This window comes from Melitaea cinxia, chromosome 11 (genome assembly GCF_905220565.1).
Source record: "Melitaea cinxia chromosome 11, ilMelCinx1.1, whole genome shotgun sequence".
Lineage (NCBI taxonomy): Eukaryota > Metazoa > Arthropoda > Insecta > Lepidoptera > Nymphalidae > Melitaea > Melitaea cinxia.
In genome coordinates, this window is record NC_059404.1 from 3,048,531 (window position 1) to 3,071,189 (window position 22,659).

At 32.6% G+C, this 22,659-nt stretch overlaps 1 long non-coding RNA gene across 1 annotated transcript; it reads left to right on the top strand.

Moving 5' to 3' along the window:
- The first annotated feature begins 2,250 nt into the window (after positions 1-2,250).
- On the top strand, positions 2,251-21,404 carry LOC123658094. Its single transcript, XR_006743830.1, has 3 exons — positions 2,251-2,261; positions 17,697-17,701; positions 21,286-21,404. It is a non-coding gene; the product is annotated as an uncharacterized LOC123658094 (long non-coding RNA).
- The last annotated feature ends 1,255 nt before the right edge of the window (positions 21,405-22,659 follow it).

A 22,659-nucleotide genomic window follows, 5' to 3' on the forward strand; every position in this document is an offset into this window, starting at 1 on the left:
AATAACTTAGGCTGATTATAATAATTAAGTTTGCTCGCAAATGACAAAAACCGACTTCAATTACATCGATAAGTAATAACAACGTAAGTAACGAAAAAATAGTCAAGTAAATACGCATTAATAAAGATAACTCAAAAATTACTAGTCAGATCTCAATTAAACTTAAAAGAGACCAAATGACACGCACCACTTTTCAATTAAAAAAAAAAAATATTGGATTCACTCTGTCAAAACTTCTAAGGTAACATACAAAAAAAAATCGAATTGAGAACCTCCTATTTTTTTGGAAGTCGGTTAATAAAGTAAGGCTCCGTTAGTACGCTCTTGTTTTTCTTTATAATATTTTTAATATTATCGTAAAGGCGTATAAGAGTGACCCAAGCTATAAAAATATTAATGTCCGTTGGAGTTTAAATGGTTATTCTTTGTTTTTTATTAATACATTAGGCAACAAATTTTTACCCCTTTTAAGGAAAACTGCGCGGACAGAGGAGTATGAAATTTCGCACATTCGCATAATTATCGAAGATATAACGCTTAGTTTTTATGATCATAGCTGTCTATTATCAGTATCTATCTTAGAGGAGTTAAATATGTCGCGCTTGCGCTGTCATACATAACGGATAGATAGATACATAACAGAGCCTTACTTTACTAACCGACTTCCAAAAAAGGAATAGTTTCTCAATTCGATCGTATTTTTATGTATTCATCAGAACTTTTGACTGGGTGGACCGATTTGGATAAAAAAAAAGTTTTAATCGAAAGGTGGTGCGTGTCATTTGGTCCCATTTAAATTTGAGATCTAATAACTATTTTTCGAGCTACATCTAATAATGCGTTTTTGCTTCACTGTTTTTCGTCGACCTACGTTGTATTATATCGCATAACTTTTTACTGGTCACATTTAAATTTCATCGATATTTGATTCCAACTTTTTAAGTAATCTTTGATAACGCGTATTTACTTGACTATTTTACGTCTACTTACATTTACTTACTTGTCGATGTAATTGAAGTCGTTTTTTTTTTTTCGTTTGCGAGCAAACACAATTATCCATAATCATATTACCATTATTTCATCTTTATGATTTCGTTTTTCTACTAGTCCTAGGACTAGTAGAAAAACGACAGTCGTAGGACTGTCAATGTGTATTTTTATAGGCCGCACGAATATTATTATTATTTTAGGAGCACTAATCTCGGGAACCACTGGTTCGAAATGATTTATTTTTGTATTGGATAACCCATTTACCGAGGAAGGTTTTAGGCTATTTTTATTCCTCAAATTAACGCGTGTGGCCATTTCTTTAGTGGACTTTTTATCACACCTTGTTATTTTTAATGTATGATGTTTTTTTTATGATTGTAATTAGTATTGATGTTTAAGTAATGAAAAGTGATTGATCAAATACCCACTTCTGCAGTAGTTAAAGTAATTTGTGGTGTAATGTCTATTTGTTGAGGATATAAATTGAAAAACTTATAATTTTTTATCCAGGATAACTTAAGATACGATGAGTTTGATAGGCGAGATGGATCAAATACAATGACAGTTCCTGTAACCACATTAGTATATCATTTAAACCACAATAAAAAATATCCCAACCGTATCAATATGTTTCCAAGCAGTATTGTGTTCCTGTTGGTGAGTAAGGTGACCAGAGCTCCTGGGAGAATTGGGGTTAGGGTCGGCAAAGCACTTGCGATGCTTCTGGTGTTGCAGGCGTCTATAAGTTATCGCTTGCCATCAGGTCAGCCGTACACTTGTTTGCCGACCTGGTTAGGTATATTTAAAAAAAATGTTATGAATGACGTTTCACATACTTTTAACAAACTTGAAAATTTTCCTACATCACTCGGATATTAACCGGTTGGCTAATGTTTATTTTTAACTTATAAAAAGAATTATTACGATAAGTCTCTTGAGATTTTGAAGTTATCATGAAAATTTTACTCGAAGTCGCTTTTACAAAGTTGGTTACGCCAGCTGTAACTATGATAATTCTGGTCGTTTCTGCTACATGGTCTAACGTCTGAATTTACCAACAAAGCCATTAAAGGCTTATCGTAATAGCCTCCAGTGTATAAAACATTTTATTTGGCAAAGCCGTTCTTTGGCAAATGTTACCAGAAGTCGCTTGTGGATGTTATCTTTAAAAGTATTATAGTCGTAAGTTTAACACGTTTAGGTAAAGTATGAGCTTGGAGATAATTCAGAAACTTCAGGAACAAGGCTTTCAAAAGAAAACTGTTAACGATGTGAAGTTTTTTTTGCCTTCGTTGAGCGCATTTGTGTTTATTGTTCAAACATTTTTAAACGGTGTTTTTTTTTCCTTTATCTTACCATTTAGAGGGAAGATAATAATTTTTTTTTGATTTCGTTCATCTTGAAAAACGAAAATATTTTTTTTTATATAAATCTAGTTGTAAACGAATTTTATTTATTGTTTTGTGGTTGTATATTTTGTTTACACTTTTATTACACTTGTTATTAGTTAAATGTAAAGGGTTTTAAAAGACTAATTCATGAGTATCTTGTCAATTTTTTTCTGTCAAATTCACAAAGTAACTGGTAACAAATCATTGGTTTATGAAACGAAGTCTTAAATATGCTTTCAGAGTCTTAATTGCATGGTAGCATTTTAGACTTTAATATTTCGACGCTATTGCGTAAAAGATGAAGAAAACATCTTATTTCAAATTATGAACACAATTACACAATATAAAAAGCCTTTAGATACAATTACCAACGGAAAATCATGCTACGAATTCAGACAATAAAGCGAATCAAAATTGCTTCAATTCCGTTTATTTTGTTCAGTAAAAGCAAAAATGAAGTGGATTGTTTAGATTTACGCAATTAAATTGAGCGTTGAAATATGTACTCAGTGGAAGCATAAAATCAGCCCTGTTAGTTGCGTTGGCGCAGCGGTCACAGTACTGACTGTTGCGCTGGCGGACGCGGGTTCGATCTCCGCTCACGACAAATATTTGTATTGGCCATATAGATGTTTGTCGTGGTCTGGGCGTTTGTACTTGTATATTGTGTGTGTTTCCGGACCCCCGAAGCAGGAGAAAAGCCTACTGGCGTCCGTTGAGTGTGAAGCGTTTATAGTTAGAGAAAGATTACGCAGTAGACATTTGATATATTTTCAAACGTTTAAGCTGTGTTATTATTCTTGTATAATACACTGGCTGTACCCTGCGCGCGTTGCTGCGCTTTTTTTTTTGGTCGTACCAACTCAGAAAGCTTTGTGGGCTGTGGTTTGTGGCACATCACCTTGCTGATCATGACATAATCAAATGCATAGTTTACGATTCTATAAAGGACATACAAACAAACATTCATTTTTATATATAAATGATTCAATGTTTATGATTCTGTTGCTTGATTTTGACACATTTATTTCTTATGCAAGCTCCTTTTAGTCAAGAGGCAAATCAGAAATTTGAAAAAAATTGCACAGATTATATACGTCATAATTGCTAGTTCTATTTATTTATGTATTTTACTAAATCAATGCAGTCATTGTATTAATCGTGATATTTTTATTTTGATTTAGTAGATTACCAAAATTGTCAAAATGAAAAACCAGTTATATACAATCGTTGCCGAATTTAGCTTTGGGGCTCCAGTAAGCATAAATTATCACAAATAAATGAAGGCGCTCAATCAATCTAATACGCACTTCTCTTAATAAGGAATCGAAGCCGGTATTCTGTTGCTTGGAGAATACCTATTTGGTACGCGTTCAAATTTGTAATAAAACTTCACCAATGAATTACAGAAAATCGAAACTGACAAATTCAATTTCGAATTAATTTAGTTAGGTTTGGAATTAAGTCTGCGATTCGTAATGGCAATAAAATTGAATGAACTTTTGTAAGAATTCAATTAAATTCGATGTCAATTGAGTTTTATTGTATTTTGTATTTGAATTGTCTCGTAATCGTCTATAAAACGATGTGCCCAAATATTTTATAGGTCGAGTAAAGGATAAATGTATCCATTGTTATTATATAAAAATATTGACTTACACTGCTTTTGTAATTGATTATTGTAAATAATAAATAATAGTATTTGCCTTCTCATTTGTTGAATTTTCTTAAATTACTTTCTCGATAAGCATTTCTTTTAAAATTACTTACCCTTGGTTTTCAAAATAATTGATTATATAAATTCAATTTTTTCATATAATACTTTATTTATTTAAAAACCAATCATATTTACGATCTTGTCAAATATATCTAATAATTTTGTCATTTAATTATTTTCACAATTTTTTTTCATCTCAAATAAATTAATTTCTGCGTATCATTTAAATTTGATTTTAGGATAATTAAGAAACATTTATTTTATTAACGAAGAACTAAAAGTTTTTAATTTAACCGTGAAGCTTTCAAGAGCTTGAATTATTATTTTAGTAATTTACAAATTAATTTTCCTTCTTACCCAGCGTCAAAATGAAATAATGTACTACTAAAATATTGTCTCTGTATATTTGCAGTCGTACGTATCATCATTACATATTATAAAAAAAAAGGCGCTTCCCGCTGTCTGTATGCTTAGGTATTTAAAACTACGCCACGGAATTTAATGCTATTTTCTTTACTAAATAGAGTGAGGAAGGTGTATATGTATAATACAATCATAATATAGTAGTGGAACACAAATAGTTTTAGAGGTTTCTAATGTTATCTCGTAAATAAATATATTTTACGTTGCAAATATTTATTTTATATTTAGTATCAGCATTGCACCCGTGCGAAGCCGCGACGAGTCGCTAGTAATAAAATAAAATTTTAATTTATTCTAAATTCTTTCATCATGATTACAAATAAAAAATAATGTGAGTAAAACACTTCAAATTTTATTAAGACAACTAGCTGTGCCCGCGACTTCGTCCGCGTGGAATTTAACAAAAAAAGTTATTGTTCAGTTCGCAGAGTTATAAAATAAATACGTTTCTAAAATAAAAGTAGCCTAAGTTACTCCTTATTACATCTGATATCTGCCAGTGAAAGTCCCGTCAGAACCGGTCCAGCCGTTTCAGAGATTAGCCAGAACAAACAGACACACAGACAGAAGAAAATTGTATAAAATGTCATTTCAGTATATGTATCGTGTATATTCATACACATTAATTGAAAAGTGGTTATTCTAATATTACAAACAGACACTTAAATTTTATTTATTTGTATAGATTATGTCTCGTGACATATAAAAAAAACTATTTATTTAAAAGTTACAAAGAAGTCATTGATTAAATCTTTGATCAAGTGATATAAAATTAAAAAGAATGTGAAAGAATACTTTAAAAACTGTTAAAAATATTGTTCTAATTAATTTTATACACCGGTTACACATATAGATATGACGTACAGTCTTGCCCTAAATATTTATTTATTTTATTTATTTATTTACTCTTTATTGTACACCACTATATGCAAATACAAAATAATAATAATACAGACAACTTAAGAATGTATAGTACAAGAGGCAGTCTTATGGCTAGTTAGCCATTTCTTCCAGACAACCCGACCGAATAACAAAATATTGATAATATTGATACAAAGAAAAAAAAATTATATCGCACGTAACGTTTATTACTATCACAGTGTGTTAGTTTAATACATTAATGTAAAAACATTAAATATATATAAATCTTATTCGAATTTGACTCTATTGGCTGCAACACAGTCTTTTACACGTTGATACCAGTTATCAATAGAACCACGCACTCTTTCTACGGGAAAATTCTTACTGCCAATCGTATGGATTATTTTAGGGACTCCAAATGATCATGGCATTTAGAGTAAGTGACACTCTCTAAAACTGACCATAAATCATAATCCGGCAAATTAAGATCGGGACTAGATGACGGCCAGGCTCCAGCTCTGATGAAGTTCGGAACGTTGGTTTCTAACTGGATCGAGCTTTATGACCCGGTGAAAACTAAGCCCCTTTTTTATCACCACTTGACTGATTTTATAAAGTCTCTGACATCTGTTCCAAAAGTTAAAAAATAAATTGTAAACATTTTTTTCCAGAACAAAATAATTTTGAACAAAATAATAATTTTCTTACTCCCTTTTGAATGACGAGATACTCCGCTTCTAACAGTTATGTCGTCCATTGTAAGCATTGACAAAGTGACAAAGGATTGAAGCATTTCGCGTTATTAGTCCAATATTTGAAAACAAAGGCTTCCTTCAAGATAAAGAAATTTATTTACTCCGAGTAACTGATGGAAGTGATTTCTGAATCATTTTCTTCAAGGTAAGTTTATTGCTTTACATTTATTTGTTTCCTTATTCATTTATAAAAAAAATACGGCTTACGTTGTGACTAAAGTTGTGACTAAATGTTTTAAATCTACATTTAAAAACTAAATTAAATTTGTTTAAGAAAATCGAATATAAATAAATACAGGAGTTTTATTTAACGTAAGAAATACTGCTAGCCATACTAATCCACACTTTACACTTACGCAACAAAATAAGCCTAAAGTAGCTACTACATGTGCTATTCCAACGGGGAGTGAGAAAGTTAACAATCGTGCAAAGGGATGTCTTGCTCATTATTAGCCAATCTTCTTTCCTTTATCGAGTGTTATCTGTCTTTTCATGTGTTCTCTTGAGAGATCTACACATCTAGAGAGTGGTCGAACTTTTGCATATTTCATTACCAAGTTATTTTATTAAAAACTAGCTCTGCCCGCGACTTCATCGACCGCGTGGAATTTAAATAATATTGTTCAGTTCGAAAAGTTACAAAACAAATAAAGTTCTAAAATAAAAGTAGCTTTAGATACTCCTTATTACATCAGCTATCTGCCAGTTGAAGATCCATTAAAATCGTCCAGCCGTTTCAGAGATTAGCCGGAACAAGCAGACAGACAGACAAAAATTGTAAAAAAATGTTATTTCGGTATATGTACCGTGTATACATCCATATGTATTTAGTTAAAAGCCGTTATTTTAATATTACAAACAAACACTCCAATTTTATTTATTTGTATAGATATTTTGTGGTTTTCGTTTCGTTTGGTCATTCCAATTCGAATGTTGTTGTAAATAAATAGAGAGGACTGAAACCTTAAAAGCAAAAACAACACTGAATATACAAATACGATTTTACCAGTAGAAGCGTTAATATATTTCATCACATCACATCAGCCTTTCGCAGTCCACTACTGCACATAGGCCTCCACAACAGGCGGGTTGATGACCGCAGGGGTTAATATATTTGTGATTTGTTAATTATATCTCCCTGATGACGTATGAGGACTACGTGTTGGCTTTGTGTTCAAAGCTACTGCCAGATTTACGGAGGGTTGCAAGTTCGACCCCAGCACATGAAAAATTTTGTATCGACCACACGTATGTATGTTGATAGATCTGGGCGTTTTTGATTCTGTTAATTGTGTTTTCTGACCCCTAACATAGAACTCACAGCGTACTGGAAATCGCTAAGTGAACGTTTTCAACAGTTTTCTTAGGTGTATATCATTTAGGATTTAATAGCTAGTTACTTGTTGATAGATTTGTTTGATAGAGACCTTTTCCAATAATGATAAAGAAGTTGGGAACTTCATATGTACAACTTAACTATGAAATGAAATAGCACTGTGTCATATCTAGAAAGACTTTTTTTCAAGAATTTTTGTCATAAAATTATATTTGTAAAAACAGAATATTACATTTTACACCAGGAGTTTCAAGTGAGTGTTGAGAGTGTTTTTCGTTACTGTGATTAAAATTGTTAATTCTTGAGACAGCCGGTTTATTGATGTATTTTATAGGCCATAAAAGATCACTCAACGATTTATTGGAGGGGGGAAGTGGTGATCATAAATTAAACATAAAAACATTGAAATTTACCTCCCGTACAATCACATATTGTATAAAATGTTATACCCTATAAAACAATGAAAATAAATTATACAGAAACTTAGTTTTTTTGTTCGTTCTTAAGCTAAGCTTCACCGATTAGCAAGCACGATTTTTAAAATATAGCCTATCTAATAAATAACAATATACGCCTGTTTGAGCTCAACTCACTCTGCCACTCAATAATAACGTAACTTTCTTCTTGTGAAATCATTCTAAAATTGGTACAGCGGGTTTGAGTTTATTACAAAGAAACAAAAAATCTAATCCCTTTCTTTACGCTATATATTTTATATTATATGTACTATTTTTATACTCGTATTACTTTTTTCATATTCATACTTACATACTGCTGTGTGGCTACGGCAGTAAAGAATTTAGACACCCCCTCTCTTCCCGTGGGTGTCGTAAGAGGCGACTAAGGAATAGCAAAGTTCCAATACCACCATGGAACTAGCGAAGCCGACCGATGGCGGGATAACCATCCAATTGCTGGCTTTGAAATACACAGGCCGAAGACGGGCAGCAGCGTCTTCGGTACGACAAGCTAGCTCTGCTGTCACCATCCCGCCTGCCCAGCGTAGTGACTATGAGCAACACACACTGAGTTCACGCCATTTTTGGCGCGAATTTGTGGAGGGATTTGTAATTCAAAACGTCGAGTGTAGAAGAAAACAGTGATACACTGTCCGTTATGAACACAGAAAGAGCTATAGAAAGAACAGAAACAAAATGTCGAATTCGCCGCACGAATTCTTGGTTATGAGAGTATATTGCTATGGACGGAGCCAGTTTTAATTAAGCTGTTTCGAATACAAATTTTGCCACAGTAAATTTATTATAACAAAAAAAGTCATTTTCGCGCTTCTACTATTACAACACTCTCTCCTATCCTTTTACAACGGGATTACCTTGAATTTTTGAAGTGAAAGTTCTTTAAGCGCATGAGGGATTTTTTTTACGGATGAAACGGTTCGCTTGAACGAAATCTAAAGCTTTAGATTTGTATAAATTTAAACGAGAATTAAAAATTAGTTTGCCAAAAAAGTTTCACTTCTGACATGTGTACTTTGTACGCACGCCCTTTTTTTTTAAATATTCTAACTTTTATTTTCTATAATCACTGTTTATATATTTAGATATTCGTTGACCATAATGCATAAATGCCTTTGTTTAACCACTTGTATTTTTAACGTAGACAAAAAAAGCAAACATCAACATCTGCAGTAACTTACAAATATTTACACGTCTCTGTCGTTAAAAATGTCCAAATATTTACATTATAAGACAAATTCAAAGGGAATCAAAATATAAAATAATTTAAGAACAATTTAATTTCACTCGTGGAGAACAATGAAAATTCCGTGAATTTTTAATTATACATCAAATTAAAAATAAAACTGTTTACCCGTTTCATCTTGTTTACTCCGCGCTATAAAAATGCGATTATATTGTTGTGTCTTTCTTGCACAAGATCAGTAAAGATATAGAAAGTGAAAAATTATTTCAGGCTATAGCAGTCCACTGCTGTGGAGCAACAAAGTATCAGTATCACTGTAATTTTAATTCCTTAAATGAAATTAAATGAAATATTTATTTCGCCATAAAAAAATATGAATTAATAAAATAAAAAATTACACCTTAACATTGGGTACATCACAAACATAAAATACCCAGTGTTATAAGCAACCTTAACTAAGTTCAAATATTTAAGTTACCCAAAATCCTAACGCCGAGACGTAGTACAATAAATAAAATAAAATAGTGTAGGCCGAAAGAAAATAAAATTGAAGAAAAAAAACTCTCGGTACTCTTTTAAAATTTAAAGCCATCAATCATCATCATTCAAAGCCACAAGACAAAAAAAAACGCAACAGTATGAATATGACATGATCAGAACGAACAGGACACATCGAATCGTGTGTGCGGAATGCCAAAAAGCACAATAAATTAATTACAAAAAAAATATATATCAAATTTACACAAGCGTTTTATTCAAAAAACCTTTTCATATTTAAAACAGGGTTGAAACCGAAATAAATAAACGTCGAAAATTAAAGTTCTTTCTTCATGAATTTGAATGGAGTTGTTAACGAAGTCCTTGCATGACAACTTTGGTATACAATGAAAGAAAGCAATATTTTTCTTGCTTTTTATATGCCGTTAATAATACATTAATATTTCATTTTCATCAAGATAAAGTTTTGCTTCTAATTTCCACCGAATTGTCGTTAGTCTTCATTAACAGTTGCTTTTAAAACGAAGTTCTGTGACTGCGTTTCCGACGCATATTACATTAATTTTAGGGGGAATTATGACGAATGGGTTTTAATTTATTTTTAAGTATTAGTTAAGTTTTTTTTTATATAAAAATATATATCCACAGGCTTATAATGCCCGTGCTTTTGGTATTCCAATTATTTGTTTGTTAATATCGATAACTTTGTACTTACACATGCAACTTTACATTTAGAGGACAAATTGACTTACTAAACTAAGCTTAGTATCTCTGAGTCCACCGACCAAAAATTTTAAGTTACGCTAACTAAAATTACTTATATATATATATATATATATATATATATATATATATATATTTTTTTTTTTTTTTTTTTTTTTTCATCTTACCGTGATCCGGGGGTAGAAGCTATATACATTTCTTTAAATTTTGTTTACATACTTTTACTATTATTATCTAAGTTTATATTTACACTTATATGCTAGTTATCATACATACTGGCCTACTGACAATATAGACTTAACAGTATTAGTTAAGTTCACTGAGATAGGTTATAGCAGGAAACATCCATCTTGAAATCTGGAGCAGCCTGACTGGGAAAGTAGCTCCTTACAGATGATCACAGCTAAATAACAATGATTTTAAGCAGTGTTTTGTTCCTATGGAGAGTAAAGTGACCAGGGCCTCTGGGGCTAGGGGTTAGGCATAAGGTCGGCAACACGATGCTTCTAGTGTTGCTGTCCATAGGCTACAGTAATCGCTTACCTTTAAAGCGTACCTTTTAACATCAGTACTACGTACAGAGTACGAAACCAATTTAATAATGTTTGATAACTAACTTTATTGTAAATCTTAAAGATTATTTCACTGTTACTGCTATTATTTAAAGTATTGACTTCATATTCGAATTTGCTAAAATCTTATTATTATGTATATAGTTCATTTTTTTATTCCATTTAAGCAGGCAGTCAATTGAGTTATAATAAATTTAATAAGTTTAAATCATGTATTTACTGTAACACCAGCTATGTCTAGCGCTTTTGCTTACGTTTTTATATAATCTATGGCCTTCCTCGGGAAATGGACGTTCTAAAACAACAATAAATTTTCGATCCGAACCAGTAGTTCCTGAGATTAGCGCTTTTGAACAAACAAACAAATTATTGTGTTCATCTTGCGTCTTCAAACTTAAGTTGTAATTTAAAAATTAGGTAGGTATAAAATTATCTAAGAAATAAGACACTCCTACGATCACGCCTTTTGTTTGAAACTTCAACGATATTCATAAGATTTTAAAGCCTCAATAAAGCACCCGCCTCGTAAATTATTCATATACTGTAACATTTACCACGCTAGTTAAAATATTAAATTTTTCATTTCTAATTTTTATATCAATTTAAATTTGGCTACATTTGTAGCAATAAAATATGACGATTTAAATATTTTTACCTTCGAAAAACAATTCGTTTTGAAACTAAGGTTTTCATTTATATACTACTATTTATTTATTTTTTTAATATGTACCGCTTTTTATGCTATATTAACGGTTTCTTAATTTGGGATTCAAAAGAAAAGTTAGGTTATTATGGTATGATCAACCGGATTGACGAAAATCTGATCGGATCTCGGGAATCCGGGGATCGGGAAATAATTTTATTAGCGAGACGGGTTACCCAGAACAACAAATTCAATCGCTTCAGCCTGTAATATCCCACTACTGGGCATAGGCCTCTTTCCCAATGTAGGAGAAGGATCAGAGCTTAATCTACTACGCTGCCCCAATGCGGGTTGGCGGATATATTCCCTACTATGGTAACGATCGCTATCAGGTGTACATGACAACAACTGGGACCGACGGCTTAACGTGCTCTCCGAGGCACGGTGGGGAGACCACTAGGACTACACAAACACCCAGCCACGGCAAACGCCTGTACGGCCAATACAAATGTTTGTCATGTGCGGGGATCGAACCCGCAACCGCCAGCGCAACAGGTACAATCCATGGCTGTGACCGCTGTGCCAACGCGGTGTCAACAAATACAAAGATTATATGTAACTTATCCAACCCCGAAGTCAAACTTATACAATCGGTTAATGCCTCAGGTCCATTTGTACGCAACAATATGCGCAGTCCAATTTGCGCAGTCACAAGTGTTACGCAATAAGTAGATACTTGCTTCATTGTACAAACAAAATCGTATTTCTGGTGTGAAAACCGCGGAAACCAAAAACCACAGACAAAATCATTGTTAATTTTTAAGACAGAAGCGGTTTTGGTTAATTCTAATTGCTCAACGTTTAAACTCGGAAGTTTAACTAAGTAAATGCAATGAGTAGTTTTAGGGAATATTTACAGATTATGAATTATATAATTCATATTTTTTCTTAGACCACATTAAATTTACAATATAATTTTACATAATTTTTTCTTTATTATTGAAAAATATTGTAAAATAGCTATGCCCGAGACTTCGTCCGCGAGGAATTTTAAAAAGTTTTTGTTCTGTTCAGTTATAAAATAAATAAATTTCTAAAATAAAGGCTGAAGAAAAAAAAGAGCTAAAGTTACTCTTTACTATATCAGCTATCTGCCAGTGAAAGTCCCGTTAAAATCGGTCCAGCCGTTCCAGTAATTAGCCGAACCAAAGAAACAGACAGACCAAAATTGTAAAAAATATTATTTTGGTGTGTGTACCGGGTATACATCCATATGCATTTAGTAAAAACGGTTATTTTAATATTACAAACAAACACTCGAATTTTATTTATTTGTAGAGATGAAATGACGTAAATTACTTCTCTGAGAATAATCAAATACATACCATAGTTTATAATAGTGATTTTATTACAAAATATTTTACTAAATCAAATTATACTGTTGTATAAAAAAGTACTCTAACAAAATAGACGATTTAAAATCTGTACAGAAACTAATTTCCTTAAGAAACAGAATCTAAAACATAATTTAAATTATTACCGTCCGGAGATACGCAAATACGAGGTAATTTAAATCTCCACGGCACAAAACAGCAGTAAATGCTATTTATTATTTCGTCACAGTACATAATCTCTTTAGTTCATTAAAACAAATCCTTTGAAATTTACTGAAACACTTGAAAGATAATCACTTGAGCCAACAATGACTAGATGACTAGATTGTCTGAGTTCTTCTTAAGTGTTAGTTCAAGCTCAAGTTCAAGCGTATCTTAGTGAAGCACGCGCTTCTTGATATATTTTGAGCTATTTTTTTTAAATTAGTTACAAGAAAGTTGTAGAATAATTTGAGATATGGAAGGTGGGAAGTAATTTTTTAGCTTGTTTACTTATCAAAATATTCCAGAACGTAAAAGTATGCAGGATTCTTATAAAAGCTCTTGGTATCGTTGGCGATAATTTGGTAAATGCCGATTGTCGTATTTGTATTCTAATATAACATATATTATAAAGCTCAAGTTTGCTTGCTTGTTTGTTTGTTTGCTTGAACGCGCTAATCTCAAGAACTACTGGTCCTCCACGCTAAGACCAATAGGAGCGGAGCAACAATGAAGAATGTTTCAAAATAACTATTCCATGCGGGCGAAGTCGCGGGCGGTAACTAGGTACTTATACTTCGAACCTGATAATTGTAATTAGTGGGTACTTACACGTATTTCTGATCTGGTTTTCTATACTTGTAAGTATAAGTACCTATCTATTATCACAGAGCTTACGAAGTTCCACCCTTCTCTCTTATACAGGAAAAGAAGAAGATTACCTAATATCATAAGAAGACAAAGTAATAAAAAAATAATTATTTTCTTAAACTATTAAGACGGAATAGAAAAATTAATCTTTAATAAAATTTAAATTTATAATCAGAGAAAACTTTTTTGATATTAAACATAATGCTAACCTAATTGCGAGAGAAATTCGAACCAGCACGAAATTTTGTTTAAACTTGTCCAAACTTGTCCTAACCGCAGAATATTATCTTATACTAACCTTAAGTTTTCCTGCATCCCAGAAGCACCGCTTCAAATTGCATATTTAAACTTTTCCTCCATTAGTGCACGAGCTAATTCCAACGTTGCAAAATAGTTTTAAAAGCAGCACATTTATGAAAGCGATTCTTGTAGTTTTGTAGTAATGTATTCTAATTGTGTTTATGTTTGTTGTTTTTGGTAAGTCTCAGTACATAAAGAAATTTACTTCGAAATTTTAACACAACTATATTTTATACTACTAGCAATACCTGTGCGAATAATTCGCACTAAATAAGTATAATAATTGTCAATTATGTTGACATTGAATTAAAGTCCTCATATATATAATTTTAATAATTATTAATTTACAAAAATAAAAGCAATAATAAAAGTTTTTGGTTGTGGATGCCGGTAGAACAAGCAATTATCTATAAAATAATATATAACCTGTAAGTATGTAATATATTACAGTTCTACGTTATTAATTCTTGCACTGTGTTCCCCGCTATATGACACTCTCTCTCATGACCATTGGTTGACTGGAAGAGATCTCTTCTAGAGAAGTCCACCTTTGCCATCAACTTTATGTATAATTTTTCTGTACATTATTTTTAGTGCAATAAAGTATATAATATAATTTATATGGAGTAATTGTCAGTTTTTTTTCTGCAAACATCTTAACCTTAGCGTATTAATATTTTTATGTCATACGGACGTTAAATATAGAAATACATATTATAAAAATAAAAAAAAATTAGCTTAGGATTGAAAATGTGCAATGAGTTCTATATTATTTGAAAAAAAAATTGACACCGCTTAAACATAGCCTTATACATATTGCAATTTTTTATTTTAAATTAAGAAGGTAGTATAAGGTCCAAACAATTTAAACCCGGGGTGGTTATAAACTTTGAATAAATCCACCATCTTAAGCTAGCGTATATATTATATCTTACTAATCGAATAAAAGATCTCATTCACGAACTAATTCCTGGAAACAGTTGTTATACAAAACGCACATCCACTAAAAATATAAAATATAAATTAATAATTTTATTCAAGATATTTACTGAATGAAAAGTTCTTAAATATTTTTTCATACTTACCATTTAACGTTGGAGATATATGGCGTCGTCTAAATAAGTCACTGAGACTTAATTGAAGAGCATTAAAAAATAAACTTTATGTATACATAATAGGAGCCAAAATTCGATATACTGGCGAAGAAATGTCTCATATCGTAAAAGGGAAATTAGATTTTCCATTACATTTGAATTATATTTGTTCAAATACGCTGATCTCAGGAGTTATCAGGACGGTTAAGAAAAGTTATTTTTGTATTTGATGGCAAGAGCATGTTGGAAGATTATAAATAAAATCGAGCTTAATCAGATTATTGTGAAACTCACGTTGGTCACCCTAAGAAATAAATAGTTGGTCAAAAATTATGATTAATTTGATTGAATAATAGGATTCTCAAAAAATGTAAATAGGTACTCTTATAACTCAACTGTTCATATCTATTTCAGTACAATTATTAACTGAAAAAATGTAAATTTTATAAATAGCTAGCTGACTCGGCAAACGTTGACTTGCCGCTAAACGCTATTTAAAAATAAGGGTTGGTGGTAGAAGGATGAAAATTTAGGGTTATATGTATTTTTCAACGCCAAATCATAATAAAATAAAAAAAAAATAATTTATCTAAAAACTAAAAAAAAAATCATTGGTGTGGAGACTACCCTTAACATTTAAGGGGATAAAAATAGATGTTGTTCGATTTTCAGACCTACCCAATATGCAGACAAAATTTCATGAGAATCGGTCAAGCCGTTTCGGAGGAGTTTAACTACAAACACCGCGACACGAGTATTTTATATATTAGATTACGGATATATTTTATTTTAAAAATATTATTTTTCAATATAATCACTAAATTATAAATAAATAAATAATAAATAAATAAATAAATATTTACACAATACACACACGGTCGTCCGTACCTAAAGTAAGCAACTTAATGCTTGTGTTATAGGTAACAGCCGACTGGTATATATAATTTTGTTTTTCGATAAACATACTTATAAATAATACATATATAAATATATAAATAAATATTTATATTACACCCAGACTCGGGGTGGGAATCGAACCCACAACCCTCGGAGCAGAAAGCAGGGTCACTACAAACTGCGCCAACGGGCTAGTCGAATTATATTGATCTATAACTTGTCCGTATAAATCTCTGTCAGAGTTTCATTATATTCTCTAATAATCACAATTATTAAACGAATAAAATTTATAATAAATTAAAGAAAAAATAAGAACCCTGATAGGGCCAAATTTCTTATCAAACATTGTTTTACTTTAGACGTCGTAAGTAAGTAATACACAATCAATCTTATTGTCAGCTTTATGTTATGAATAATCCCATTTAAACCACAAAGGTCTAATTCAACATTTACCTCTATTTACATTTCAAATGTGTCCTTTCTCTTAATTATAGTGTAGCCACAAACATACAAAAGGGTCGACGGTATGTATGTATAGGTATATGGGACAATCCAATAACTTCCTCGATTTCCTCTGCTTTACGTTTGTACATAATAAAGCGGCACGTAATTGTGCGTGTGTAATCTATGTTAAAATTGTTTCAGTATCAAGTTCAAAGCCATATATACAAAGAATTGGCGGTGACTTTCCTCGCGTTTAAATTAGAAAGATATAATAACTAAAGTCTAAATAATATCTGGTGCGTTCTATAAAAATAAATAAAACTCATCTTATAATTTTACTATTTAATTAGATTCAGAAACATTTTTTTAAACTCTTCCAAACGTGTTTATTTGTGATGAAAAGCTTTTATCTTTACAATCAAATGATGGTATTAATTATAATATTATTGGCCTTATTACGTCTATTGCAGACGATTTAGACAGTTTCAGACAGACACTGTGTCACCTAGGACACTCTTCAGGAAAACGCAGAGTTGCCTAAGATCTGCGCCACTTTCTCGACCTCACTGGCCTACAGGAACGACGAGTCGATACGTGTGGAGCCAGTTCGGCTGCAGGGGTCTTTCGCATTTTAGAGCTATGCCACGAATGCTTGACAGATACCCCATTCCGGGTTTCAAATGAAGTTTCCTTTCTCCAGGACCCTGATGATTTTATGCCAGGTTTATCCCTCGGTCACCTTTTACGACCCCCTCGGAAAGAAAGGGGGTGGTGCTATTCTAATCGGCCAACACCACACGGCATAATTATGTCAGAAATAATATATACCGTATAATATTATACCGTAATTTTCTATTGTATTATTAAAGTATCATCAAAAAGCATTAAAAACAAAGATTTTATTTTATAAAATCTTTGTTGTTATTTGTTTAGACAAAAAAAAAGAAATTTTCGACAACTTTCAAAAAATATTTATATAAAAATATACAAAAAGTTTATATATATTTATATAATACTTGATTCAGTAATCAATAAAAATGTTCAAAAGCTAAAATATTGAATCTGAGTGAGTTTAAAATAGTTTGGATCGGACCGCCACTCTGCTGTTGACCTGATGAACTATGTATATCGCTTTTAACTCTAGGGCGAGTGGCAGTTAAGCGTTCCTCAAAGACCTACTACTTTGATAAGCTAAGTATCAATGCCTTCGAACCTTTTATGTTTTGTGTCGACTTTGTAACGATTCGTTTCAAAATAAATATGAAGCATAATTATGATATATATATGAAATAAATATGATGATACTTTAGTTAGAAAAACTGTAAAATACTTTCCTTAGGGTAACTCTAAGCTGTGTTTAGAAGTCCACTGCTGGACGTAAGCCTCTGATGTTCGGCGCTCCATCCAGTCTTGTACCCTCTGAATCCAGCAGCTTCCCACAGTCTCCTTAAGGTCGCCAGTACACCTGGTTGAAGGGTGGCCTGTGCTCCTTTTGCCGAGACAAGGTCGCTATTCTAGAATCCGTATATGGCCTCCCCATTGCCACTTTTGCTTGCAGATTTTGAGGGCTATTTCGATGATCTTCATTAGTCTACGGATTTCATAATTTCGGATTCTGTCGCGTAGAGAGACATTAAACATAGCTCTCTCCATCACTCACTGAGCGACTTTGAGCCTATGGAAAAGGCTAACGGTAAAAGACCACGTTTCAGCATCACTGGCAATACTCACTGTTCAAACACTTGACTTCAGACACTGAGGTATACTGGACGAGAAGATTCTTTGTAATTTTCCTAACGCTGCCCAACTGAATTGGATTCTATGAGTTACTTCTCTCTCGTATTTGGAAAAATTAATATTTGTTGATAGATAGATATAAATTCAAGGCAGAACACAGTCATTCCGATTCTAGGCGTAATACATACACGCACACACATCCACGTACACTCAATACTATATGTGTGTTGTTACCTAAAACACAGACATTAATATTATCTTAGAAACAGACGACGGTGTGTGTTTATTAAACATGGTTGTTTATATTTGTGTATGACATCCCTAAATATGAAATTTTAAAAAGTTCTCGTAACACGAATATGTAATCTTTTTACACTTTTCAGTCGAAAAAAATATTCTCGCTAAGGCTTAAATCATGAAATTCAAATTTTAAAAATATTTTAAGTAACTTCGAGTGTGCCGTAAAAATTCACTTTACGCCGCTTAAATTAATAAAGAGCTTCAGAATTATGAAATGGAGGTGCCGAAAGGGATTTTATTAAAATAAAATTCAACATCTGTTTTATAAAAAATGAAGTTATAAATTTCAAAAAATTATTATTTGAAATTCAACTCAGGTTTTGCGCAAGCACTAGTTGCTGGTTAGTGGTTTAATTTTAATGAAAAAGGAGAAAATTTTAATCGTTATTTGAAATGAATTTTTTTAATAATTGCATTTTACTAATATTAAATGTTTTGTTACTTTATGTGATTTTATCTTAATTAAATTTATATTTAATCTAAATCCTAAATTAATTTTACTAATTATAAATTCCATAGACCGTGTGGCAGGAAATGATATGAAACCTAAAATAATATTCAAAGACCCTTTCTAAAATATTAGACTTTGTTAATGGTTGATAAAAGGAATGATATTATACTAACGTTGCTGAAAGGCTTGCTTATTAAAGAACATAAATAGCGCCATATTACGTGGAATGTAATTAATCTGTCTGGGTCAGTGCCGTTGTATGGACTAGTAAATGTCAAAAAATATTATTTAATTACAATAACAGGAATTTATACAACCTTTATTGTGAGACTATAAAAATATTGGGTTGCGGGTTCGATTCCCGCCTGAGTCTGGTTGTAATATTTGTATTATATATTTATATAAAATCTTCGTGCTGTGTGGCTACGGCACTAAAGAATTTAGCCACCCCCTCTCTTCCCGTGGGTGTCGTAAGAGGCGACTAAGGGATAACAAGGTTCCACAACCATCTTGGAACTTAAGAAGCCGACCGATGGCGGGATAGCCATCCAACTGCTGGCTTTGAAATACACAGGCCGAAGACGGGCAGCAGCGTCTTTGGTGCGACAAAGCCAGTACTGCGGTCACCAACCCGCCTGCCCAGCGTGGTGACTATGGGCAAAACACATGAGTTCACGTTATTTTTGACGTAAACTTGTGGAGGCCTGTGTCCAGCAGTGGACTGTATAGGCTGTAATGATGATGATGATGATATGTATTATTTCTATGTATATTTATAAAAAAAATTATTACAGTCGGCTGTTACCCTCAACACAACCATTCAGTTGCTTACCACAGGAACAGACGACCGAGTGTGTATGTTATAAGATATTTATTCATTTATAATATCCGAGTCGCCTTCACTTTCCGGTAAAAACAGCTCACCCGTGTCGATTACACTATTTTCTAAAATAAACGATAGTATTACATCTTCATTTATACGACGAGTCTGACTGAGAAGAGCCATGAAAACAAATTCGCATTAAAGTAATGAAAAAAAAAATAGATAAAGTTTTATGTATGTAGAAATAGTCATATCATACTTAACCTTTAGACTACGTCCCGAACTACGTAGGGCTTGTGACGCCCGGGCGAACTTTACCGGCGTTCGTCCGCTGTTCCCGCCACGCGACTGCTATAGCACTGTTACTGTGCGCATTGATAACATCCCAACTACAGCTATATGGTGTTTCGAGATGTTTGTACCACCGTTAAATATTATTTTGTTTTGCTGAGGTATACTAAGCCCCACGTTGCGTACGGAGGGTTAAATATAAAGTTTGATTACGCTTCAGCCTGTAATATCCCACTACTGGCCATAGGCCTCTTTCCCCATGTCGGAGAAGGATCAGAGCTTAATCCACCACGTTGCTCCAATGCGGGTTGGCGGATATATTCCCTACTATGAGTAACGATCGCTATCAGAAGTACATGATAACAACCGGGACCGACGGCTTAACGTGCTCTCCGAGGCACGGTGGGGAGACCCACAAAGACTGCACAAACACCCAGACCACGTCAAACACCAGTATGGCCAATACAAATGTTTGTCATGGGCGGGGATCGAACCCGCAACCGCCAGTGCAACAGGTACAATCCATGGCTGTAACCGTTGCGCCAATGCGGCGTCAAAGTTTGATTAATTATGTTAAATAAACTAATTTCATTTTTATCAACATCTCATTTTACAGTTACATACTTCATTATTTCTATTTCTTTTTCTTACCTTCACGATAATGCACAACGGTGCTCTTGCAATTATCATAATTATTGGAATTGTCTTATTAGCAGTCCATTAAACGTTAACTTAATTTATTAATTCATGTGGATTAATGGCTTTCAACGTTAAGTTAATATTATCACTTGAAATATTAAGTCAGTCCATTTAATTTAAGATATTGTTTTTATTATAAAACTTTATATAAATGACACGAAAGCTTACATAATCAGATCATTCAATTTTTATCCTGGAATTAGGATACAAGCCCCAAGACACATTATACGTAAAAGTTTTTAAGCGTTCATGGCGTTCTGTACTTATTTTATTTTGAATTATACATACTATCATTAGACGCCGCGTTGGCGCAGTGGTCACAGCACTGGGTTATGGCTGTTGCACTGGCGGTTTCGGGTTCGATCCCCGCACATGACAGACATTTGCATAGGCAATACAGATATTTGCCGTGGTATTGGACTGGAATAGTAGTAGTAGGGAATATATCCGCCAACCTGCTTTGGACTAGCGGGGTGGATCAAGATCTGATCCGTCTCCTACATGGGACAAGAGGCCTATGCCCAACAGTGGGATATTACACGCTGAAGCTTAATACATACTCGTACTATCATACAAACTGTAATACCAAAGAGGTGTGTGAATCTGTCGATGAGAATAGCTCGTTTTCTCAAATGTAGTTTGCAAGGTAGATGATATTCATGAATAGGAAACTTCTAACGCCATAATATTTCATCATCTTCTTCACATCCGCTATCGGATATCTACTGCTGAACGTAGGCTTCCCCCATCGACCTTCAGAACTGCTGGAGATTCTTCTTAGAGTTCTGCCAACGCTGCCTTTACTATTGTACGATCTTGATTCGCCAACCTTGCTGTTCCATAACGTTGCATGACCTGCCCACTCACGTATCCGTTTAAACTACTCTGAGATATAGCGGCAACCCTTGTTAGTGTGAATCTCACAGAAAAACACCAAGAATAACCAACCCTCTCTATTGCTCGCCGTGCGATTATGATCTTAGTCAGAGCCATATTGTTTTCTCCGTCACATAATAATAAATCATAATATCTTTCGTTGGCATTGTTATCACGCAATTCAAAATCAAATACTCGAAGCAAACACGGATATACCTATAGCTTGATAAATTAGAAATCGTTCCAACAGTGAAGCAAATTTGTTATGGTTATGTTTATTTTAATCTTTTGTTGAAGCTTTTTGTACTTCGTGTGTTTATTTTCTTCAATCATTTTCGTGTTTAATTTTAAATTTAATTTTACAGCAAATTTATTGTCTATGTTCTTTTGCATAAACGACGAAGTAATGAAATTACAATGAAGTTGTCACAGAGAATTTTTTGTTTGAGTTTTTTATTTATTTAATACGGCTATCTTTTTTTGAATTGAAATATTTCAAGTGATTATTTTTATTTAATGATAAAACGAATACAAAACAAAATTTAGTATTGTTAAGAGTTTCTATTAAATGTTTATTAGATAGACGATTTAATAATAATGACTTTTAATAAATCATTTTCACAAGGTCACACTTAATAACATTTTAGTCGATAATTAATTTCAGAATTAAGTTGGTGATAGCATCAAAATAAAACAATAATTTCAATAGATTGTGACTAAAAATATATTTTTTAATTAGATTTTCAAACGAAACTAAGAAAAAATAATAAACAATTTTTTCTTATCTTGAAATAACCGACAGTTCTCATAAGCGAGATATTGATCAACTAACTACAACGTCAAAGAAAAGGCAACATATCACGTTATTTTACGATATTTTAATCGGGTATCGCTTGCATGTCGCATGCGAGAATAAAAATTGTATCCGTC